The following is a 9,103-nucleotide window of genomic DNA, read 5'->3' as shown; positions in this document are numbered from 1 at the left end:
GTGTCTGAGGAGTTCAATTTTTTTTTTTAATCTCCCAAATCATTGGGCCCAACCCCCCACCCCCACCCCCCGATCCAGCTGCACTTGGCAGAGGCTCAAGTGCAATAGGGAAAGAGCTGATTTTACTTGATCTTTATCGGGAGTATCGCAAGCCCCATGGGAAGAATTTTCAGCCCTCACTGCATGTTGGAGTTACTTGGAAGCTTCTAAAAATCCCTTTGCCCCTGACCACACCCTAGACTGAACACATCAGTCTCCTGGGCTGGGACCCAGTGGCAATCAGCACTGAGAAGGCCCTGCTTCAGAGAGAGAGAGAGAGTTCTGGGTGAATCTCCTCTGCCTCCCCCTAACAACCTCCCCTCCAAATAATGAGGGGAGGTTCTGAATCCAAAATATCTCCTTAGGAGTGAGACCCTTGCTTGGCATACAGAAACAGCTGCTGCTGAAGTTCTCCTTGGAGGGGGGCTGAATGGAAGAGACGCCTACTTGTTGAAGGTCTTTCCAATGCCAGCCTAGATCCATCCGCTTAATAACCCTATGTAACAGGTGTTACTGCCTTCACTTTGTAGAGGACACACTGCCGGTCACAGGGGTGAAGTGACTTGCCCAGAGACACCCGGCTGCCAGGTGGCATAGCTGGAATTTAAAGCCAAGCTCGTCCCTCCTCATCAGGAGTCAGGAGCCCCGAGTCCCGGTTACAGCCACCACTCGCTCCCCCCAGTCTCGGGGAGCTTGTCTTCTCAACGCAGCTCATTCCTCTTCCGGGCATTCAGGAGCCTTTTCCAGCGCCTTCATCCCAGAGAACTGGGAACACAGCAGGTCAGTCCCCTAGAGGCCCAGTCCCCCCTCTGTACCTTACGGTGGTCCTTGAAGTTGCCTCCTCTCTGTCCCCCCCCCACCGGGGCCCTTGTGCCTGACCTTGTAAATAGTTCACAACCTACTGCAGTCTCGAGGTCCCTGGCCTCTTATCCCTGCTCTCCAGGACTTGCTGTTGGGTGCTGGATGACAAGGGCCCTGCTGGGCTCCTCCCCAGGACTCTGGCTTCAGACGTCTCCTCCTTTTCTCTGCCTTGACCAGTGACGAGCCCTTCAGTCAACAATAGCCAAGGTCTCTGTGTGTCTACTCCCAGACTAGAACAGGCCGGGAGCTCGTGCATTAGCACCACTCCAAACTTATGTACAGCTCTGAGCAGCCCTTCTACCCACAACAGGTGTCAAACAGCTTCCTGGTGCTTCTCAGCGGAACCTCACACCCTGTGGAAGCTAGGATCTGTACCTGGGTTAATGTCTGCGAGGGCACGGGCTCGAAGCAGCCCATCTGGGACCAGGGTCCTGTCTGTAAGATCCTGTTGAGGTCTCTAAGATCCCCACTACTCACCTGCTTCAGGCCTTCCTTGTCCCCACGTTCCTCCTTGCATCCTTTCTACACCACGTCAGACTCATGGTTCCAAGGCAGCCTGGCTTGTCCCTTCATTACCCAGCCTTTAAAAGACATTGAAATAAGCACCTCTTTATTATGGAAACTTTAAAGAATACAGAAGAGGCCCTGGCCTGTTGGCTCAGTGGTAGAGTGTTGGCCCAGCATGTGGACTTCCTGTGTTTGATTCCTGGTCAGGGCACACAGGAGAAGCAACCATCTGCTTCTCCACCCCGCTCCCTCTCCCTTCTCTCGCCTATCTCTCTCTTCTCCTCCCACAGCCATGGCTCAGTTGGAGCAAGTTGGCCCCGAGTGCTGAAGATGGCTCCATGGCCTCACTTCAGGTGCTAAAATAACTCGGTTGCCAAACAATGGAGTAGCAACCCCAGATGGGCAGAGCATCGCCCCATAGGGGTCTTGCTAGGTGGATCCTGGTCGGGGCACACATGAGAGTCTGTCTCTCTGCCTCCCCACTTCTCACTTAAAGAAAAGAAAAAGAAAAGAAGATACAGAAGAGAACAGTATAATACTAGCATCCCCAAACACCACCCAACTTTACCTACCAACTCCTGATTTCATTTCATCTTTACCACTTCCATGCTTCCCACCCTTCTAGATTTTTTGAAGCAAATTCCAGACACCATGTCATTTAATCTGTAAACATTTCTATATTTATCTCTAAAAGATAAGGACTTAAAAAGTAACCACAATCCATTATCACCTTCAACAAGAAAAACAATCATTTCTTAATATAAACTAAAGTCCAGAATTCAAGTTTTTCTAATGTCTCTTGAATGTTGTCATTGAAATTTATTTATTTGGATTAGGGTAGAAGTAATGCCCATACATTCCAATTGGCTTGCAAGTCTATTAAATCTCTTTCAACTTTCGGATTCCCCTTCCTCTTGTCCCCCCCCCCCCTTATAGTTTACTTGTTGAAGAAAACCAGTTATTTATAGAGTTAGTGTTCCACAGTCTGGACCTGGCTGTTTGTATCCCCTGAGGTGTTGTTTAACATGTTTCTCTCTTCCTCCGTATTTTAAAGAAAAAAAATCTAAAAGGTAAAATAATGATCTAATGTCATTACCATAATAAAACTGTTTTTTATTTTTTTAAACAAAACCCTTTTATTTAGGTTGAAATAAACCATACAAAATTTACTTTCTTCACCAAAATTAACAGCGATATTTTCTTGTATTATTCCTAGATAAACCGCAAGACACATTTTTTTTTGTATGTTTTCCTAGTTTTATTTATAAATCAAGATGAGTTAGTAGATACAGCCATGGAAAAAGACAGGTTAAAGCAGACAAATCACTTGTCAGTATCCATGGCCTCTGATCCTGTCTTGACCAGAAGCAGAAGTATTCCACATACACCCGCTAAAAAGCTTATGGAGATGTAGGCTCAACAAAAGAATGCAAATAGCAACAACCCGATGTGGAACAACAATGGCAGGTCCTTCCATTCAGTCTGTAACTGTAACTTGTTCCTTTAAGGGCATTAAGTAAGGATAAAATCTAAACTGAACCTTGGCAGGTTCACGTGTCTCTTTCACTGTCCAATAATTCCCCTAACTGTCCATGACAGATTTTTCACAGTGGACTTAAAACTCTTGCTCTTCAAAGATTAGTCATGAACCTCATTGTAACATTTTACAATGCATTCCTTCCTCCTGCACTTCCTCACAATTTATTTCTTCAAAGAGCTGATAACTCAATACTCAACAACTGGATCTACAGTGATAATAAATGTTACTTCTAAAACGACTTAACTAAAAACAATTCCAAAGCGTCATCAGCAGAGATCACACAGAAATGCGACATGGCACTTTCAGTGCTGTCCTCTGAAAGGACAGTCAGTTCTCCAGAGTAGGAGAGTCCAAGCAGGGGACGTCAAAACTGATTATCAATGGCCAATGTGCTCCATGGGAGGCCTATAGGTCAGTGGTCAAGTGGCCTACATATATATATATGTTGCAGCTTTTTTAGAAGATGTTTTCAAATTTCTCACAATTTTTTTTTCAAATATTAAATACAAGAGAAAGCCTATTTTAGAAGTCTTTCGGGTATTTTCAATGGTTTATGAATTACCTGTAGGAAGCTCTGACTTAGTTGTATAGAGTTTGAAATATATGTCCACCATTAAATCCAAATCATGTTTTTAATATCAAAATTTGTGTCCAGCACTGCTAAGTTACTTGACCTTTGCTCTGTCAACATGATCCTCGGGTACGCTTTGGGTCGCTTTTGCCCATATTCACAGTGCTCATTCTCAGGCGTCATCACAGGAAGAATACATAGGATCTTCAGCAATGCATAAACATTAGGAAAAAACTTGATATCTGTCAGGTGGAGGGCTTCGTAAAGGGTGGGGGGAAGCTCTATAGCTTCCCCTCTGTGGTTCCACTTGGCTCTCCAACCACGCAGCTCAGCGGAGAGGGTGCCAGGATCTGGTAGGTCACTTCTGTACCTGTCAGCATGGTGCTCCTCTGATGTATTGAATCTTAGCTGTCCCATGACAGGGGCACCAGAGACAAGCATTTAAGAGCTTTGAGGTGCTGTTCTGAGAATGTATCTGTGAATCCTGAACAATGTGCTCCACTGTTGGAACACTGGAGCTTCTATATAATGAGATCCCAGGCGCCCTTGCTGAGCCCTGAGAAATTTCCCAGGGAGCTTCATCTGAATAGCAAGTTTAGTTGCCAAGTTGGTGGTTCCCTCAAATCAAAATCCATGACAAACTTCAATATTTTCCATTATTTCATGTTGGTCAAACAAGTTTTTAAATATGATATATGTTTGCTCTCTTATAGTTTGCATTGGGTGTGGGGGACAGGCTGTAAGCAGGCAGGGTTGTTATAGCCTAAGGCTTAGTTTTAAGACTAAGCTTTTCCCCACACCCTTGACTGATGGCATGATGTGGGGTGGTGCACTCTCATGAGGAATCTCATTATGCCTCAGATAAGTGACTTTGTAGCAGAGACTTCCTTGTTTGTATATTGGATTAAAGGTTTTGATTTCTACACTATAAAAGGGGGGCAGACTGGGACCTTGAGCTCACGGTTCCTGAGATTAGCATTAGAGCAGAGAGCAGAGAAAGGCCACATGGAGGAGGCCAGGAGAAGCAGCAAAGATGGTAGAGTGCTGAAGGAGAAGCCAGTTTGTGCAGAGAGAAGGAGATGGGAAACAGAGGTGAATAAGGCTAGTGAGCTAGAAACCTTTGATTTTAGGAAACTCGAATCAGTAAGTCAGTAGCTTTGTGAGCACTGAATGAGTGGGTTTTGGAGCCCAGTGTGTGTTTTTACTTGCCTGCCGGGTACAAGCTAGGATTAAAAGTAATGGCCCATCAGTTCTTGGCTCTGTTGTTTCATTACTGTCTGTCTGAATCAAATGCGAACCTGCATAGGCCAGGTGGCTGTGATGGTGGCCGTGGCTACTGGCTTTACATTTCATATGGTGAATGCAGCACTGCAGTCAAGCTACTGGCTGCAAAAAAGGCATCAGAAGTGTGCCCCTGGAGGTGTTCCCAAAGGCTCTTGTAAAAGATAGAACATTTTTTAAAATGACAATGGTTAACAAGGAAATCAAAATCTGTTACTGCTCTTCGGAGTACATCTGCTTGGCCAGCAATATAGTCATTCCACCTCATTTTGTGTCACTATTTATACCTCTAAACAGAAAACAAGAGCTTGTAGAAAGTCGCTAAAATTTCACCAGCCTGCCTGTCCACTAAGGATGGCAAATTTCCTCTAGTTCGTCACCCCTTTCTTCATCGTTCTGAAAGAGGGCAGAAATCACACTGTCAAGCTCTAAAAGCAGTTGTGATCGATAGGAAGAAGAACCAATTTCCCCAATTGTTCCTAATGCTACAGACACTGCCGCAACACACAATGATTTTGCCAACCTCATATTTAAGGCACAAGAAGAGCAGAGTGTGTAAACAGCCTGGGGATATTTCTCTCAAAGTCTAGAAGCAACAACTTTCGCTTTGGAAGAAAAACCACTAGACACAATGTGAGCCTGGCCAAAGCAATACTCCATGTTTAATCCCGACTTCTCAGTTATTGTGGTGTGATACTCCATAGCTAAAATTTCAACATCAGCTTCGAGAGGCAAGAAGCCCACAGACTCCTCTCTCGTGTTATGAGCTTCTCCAACAAGCCTCACCCACACGGGCAGGTGCTCTTCCCCAGCTCTGCCCACTAGGTCGTCAGGGATAATGGGAAAGAAGTGAGAGTCTCTCACTTCCCTGCAGGTTTCTTCCAAATGCGGCTCTCCCGGATCCCTAACATCTGTTTCTGTTGTGTTTTTGAACAAAAGAATGTTTTGACAGTTGTCTCAAAGCACCTTCTCGGACCCTCTTCACCAGAAGTTATCTGGGACTCCAGCAGCGCTTAAAAGTTATCAGGAGTAGAGGCCTTCTGGGATTTCATCAGCTTCATGTCCATCCAGAAGTTTATTTTATTTTACCATAAGAATCAAAATTTCAAATAAGGATTTTAAGTATTCTTTGTTTTCCTTCTCTTCAAGGGGTAGAAGTAAAATGTCTCCATCCCGTTCCTTACCCCTTTCTTCTGCACTGCGGTTCTAAGCATTGCTGTTGTTGATTTCTGTATGTTTATATTCCTGTTCAGAAATTTCGTCAGTTTTCTTCTGTTTTGGTGTCCTGATTTCCTCTTCACTCAATTCTTTCATTCATTTCTTGTGCCTATTACATGGCTTGTTCCACTGCCTGGTAAGATCAAATATTGTTAGTACTGCATTATCTTGAAGGACTGTCCTATATGGACTTGCCCAATGACTTCACAAGCATCTGCTTCGATTAATTATGAGAAATAAACTAACCCAATCGTTCTGATGCATCTGCAAAATGCATATAGATCGTAGAAATCTCCAAGTGATTGGCATATCGATAATGTTAATTTGGCTGACCGGGTGTTTCATCTTCTATGTCTGTTCTCCTATACTTTTCCACCTACTTCTGGCATCTGGCTGAATCCTGTGGGAATCTGAAGAAACTCCCTTCTGTGTTAAGTTGGGGGTTGGGCAGAATTCTGCATCCTCATCTACCTGTCTGGGATGGGAGGGGAGCCAGGCCTGCAGGCCGGACTGGCAGGGTCGGTGCATCTGCAGGAGGAGAGGGCTGTATATTCATTCTTGTTTGTTCTCTTCTTTTTTTTTTTTTTTTTTTTTTTTTTTGTATTTTTCTGAAGCTGGAAATGGGGAGGCAGTCAGACAGACTCCTGCATGCGCCCGACCAGGATCCATCCGGCATGCCCACCAGGGGGCGATGCTCTGCCCATCCTGGGGCATCGCTCTGTCGCAACCAGAGCCACTCTAGCGCCTGGGGCAGAGGCCAAGGAGCCATCCCCAGTGCCCGGGCCATCTTTTGCTCCAATGGAGCCTCGGCTGCGGGAGGGGAAGGGAGAGACAGAGAGGAAGGAGAAGGGGAAGGGTGGAGAAGCAGATGGGCGCCTCTCCTGTGTGCCCTGGCCGGGAATCGAACCCAGAACTTCCGCACACCAGGCCGACGCTCTACCACTGAGCCAACCAGCCAGGGCCGTTTGTTCTCTCCTGATTCTTGTTTATATGCGCTTAACCTTTTGTATTTTTTTAACACCACTTGGTAAATATTTTCCATGTTTTTATGTAAAACTTCCATTTGAAAACTTTTGTAATTTATTCTTAACAGCTACTTACTGCTCCAGGGTGATAGTACGCCTTAACCATTCTCTTATTGTTGAACTTTTGGGTTTTGTCTATTTTTGTTGCTCTGATAAAGAACAGTACATCTTTCATGTCTCTGGTGTAATTATTTCTTTAGGATAGATAGACACCTAGGAATGAGACGGGGGGGGGGGGGGCAAATTGGATGATTTTATGTATTCTGTACATATTGACAAGGTGACGTCCTCAAGGTGTCTTTCCAGTTTATGCCATCACCAGCAATGCATGTATGAACTCTGTGCCTTTATCTGCACCACTTCCTCCCAGAAGTGTTCTTCCTGATTTAATGTATGTAAAATAATGCATGGTAGACCAGAGATGACCACAAATTCTTTCTTGTCCCTCCCAGTGGGAGGTGGAGTCTAATTCCTGGTCCTTGGAACCGAGCTGGCTTTAGTGGTTGTTTGACCAACAGTATGTGGCAGAAGCGATGTTCTGGAACTCCTGAGCTCCACATAAGAAGCCTTACAGCAGGGGTCCCCAAACTTTTTACACAGGGGGCCAGTTCACTGTCCCTCAGATCGTGGGAGGGCCGGACTATAAAAAAAAACTATGAACAAATAAATCCCTATGCATACTGCACATATCTTATTTTAAAGTAAAAAAAACAAACAAACAGGAACAAATACAATATTTAAAATAAAGAACAAGTAAATTTAAATCAACAAACTGACCAGTATTTCAATGGGAACTATGGACCTGCTTTTGGCTAATGAGATGGTCAATGTGCTCCTCTCACTGACCACCAATGAAAGAGGTGCCCCTTCCGGAAGTGCGGCGGGGGCCGGATAAATGGCCTCAGGGGGCCGCATGTGGCCCGCGGGCTGTAGTTTGGGGACCCCTGCCTTACAGCTTTAGTCTGGGTCTCTTTGAAGGCTTGCTCTGGTGAAGGCCAGCTTCCACATAGAAATGCCAGCCGTGCCTAGGGACTGCTATGCTGGAGAGGCCAGGTGGATAAGCCGTGGTCCACAGATCCGGCCGAGCCCAGCCTGCTAGCCTCCCCAGGCACTGGGCACGTGAAGGAACCCTTGGATCCTCTAGACTCTATCCAGCTGAGTACCAGTTGCCCTCAGATGCCACAAAGAGCCAATGCCTTTCCCAGCTGAGCCCTGCCTAAATTCCTGACCCATAAAAGCTCAAAATACAATAAAATGGGTCTTGTTTTGAGATGCTAAGTTTTAGGATAGCTTGTTACACAACAACAGATTACTGGAACAGGGACTTTTATTATTTCCCCTTTTAAAAAAATTGTGGTAAGAACAATTTGTTCCTTTGATTTACATTTTCAGTTTGTATTTTCCCAGGCATTTGGATTTGGGTTTGTGATTTTTTTTTTCACCTTTGTAAATTGGACTTGTTTTGTCCTGGGGTAGAAGGTTGACTCCAGATTCTCATTTACATAGTGTGTCTGGGACCCTGTACATCCAACTCCCTACCCACGTCACTGGGACCTGTGCACCTGCCAAGAAGATATCTACTTGAATGACCTTGAGGTTCCTTCCAATTTTTCCATACTTCTAAGTGTCCTGCATGGTGGAGGGAGAAAACGAGGTTTGTTTTCTAAATCCAACACCCACCCATATCAACTGATCCTGGCTCACTGAGGGCTACTGGTGACATAAAAAATGTAGAGAGACAGTAGGCATCACTTCATTGCTCCTTGATGAAAAGCCCCTTACGGATGGATTCATAGCACCCTGAAGACACAGAAATATAAGCATCGTTAAACACTGCATGGTTTCTGCTTAGTAAGATAATTTGTTTTTTCTGTGTGTGTGTGTGCCTGGAACAAAACTATACTTTATTTTTTAAATTGAATTTGTTGGGGTGACATTGGTTAATAAAATTATATAGGTTTCAGGGGTACAATTCTATAGTGTCATCTTTATACGGTATTGTGTCTTCACCACCTCAAGCTAAGTTTCCTCTGTCACTGTTTATCTTCCCTTTACCCTCAC

At 44.9% G+C, this 9,103-nt stretch overlaps 1 pseudogene; it reads right to left on the bottom strand.

Annotated features, from left to right (window-relative positions):
• Positions 1–750: 750 nt before the first annotated feature.
• Positions 751–8,726, bottom strand: LOC136322202 (52 kDa repressor of the inhibitor of the protein kinase-like; annotated as a pseudogene).
• Positions 8,727–9,103: the final 377 nt, after the last annotated feature.

Source organism: Saccopteryx bilineata, chromosome 2, assembly GCF_036850765.1.
Source record: "Saccopteryx bilineata isolate mSacBil1 chromosome 2, mSacBil1_pri_phased_curated, whole genome shotgun sequence".
Lineage (NCBI taxonomy): Eukaryota > Metazoa > Chordata > Mammalia > Chiroptera > Emballonuridae > Saccopteryx > Saccopteryx bilineata.
The sequence above is the reverse complement of the archived record's forward strand: the minus strand, read 5'-3'. Positions and strand labels throughout refer to the sequence as shown.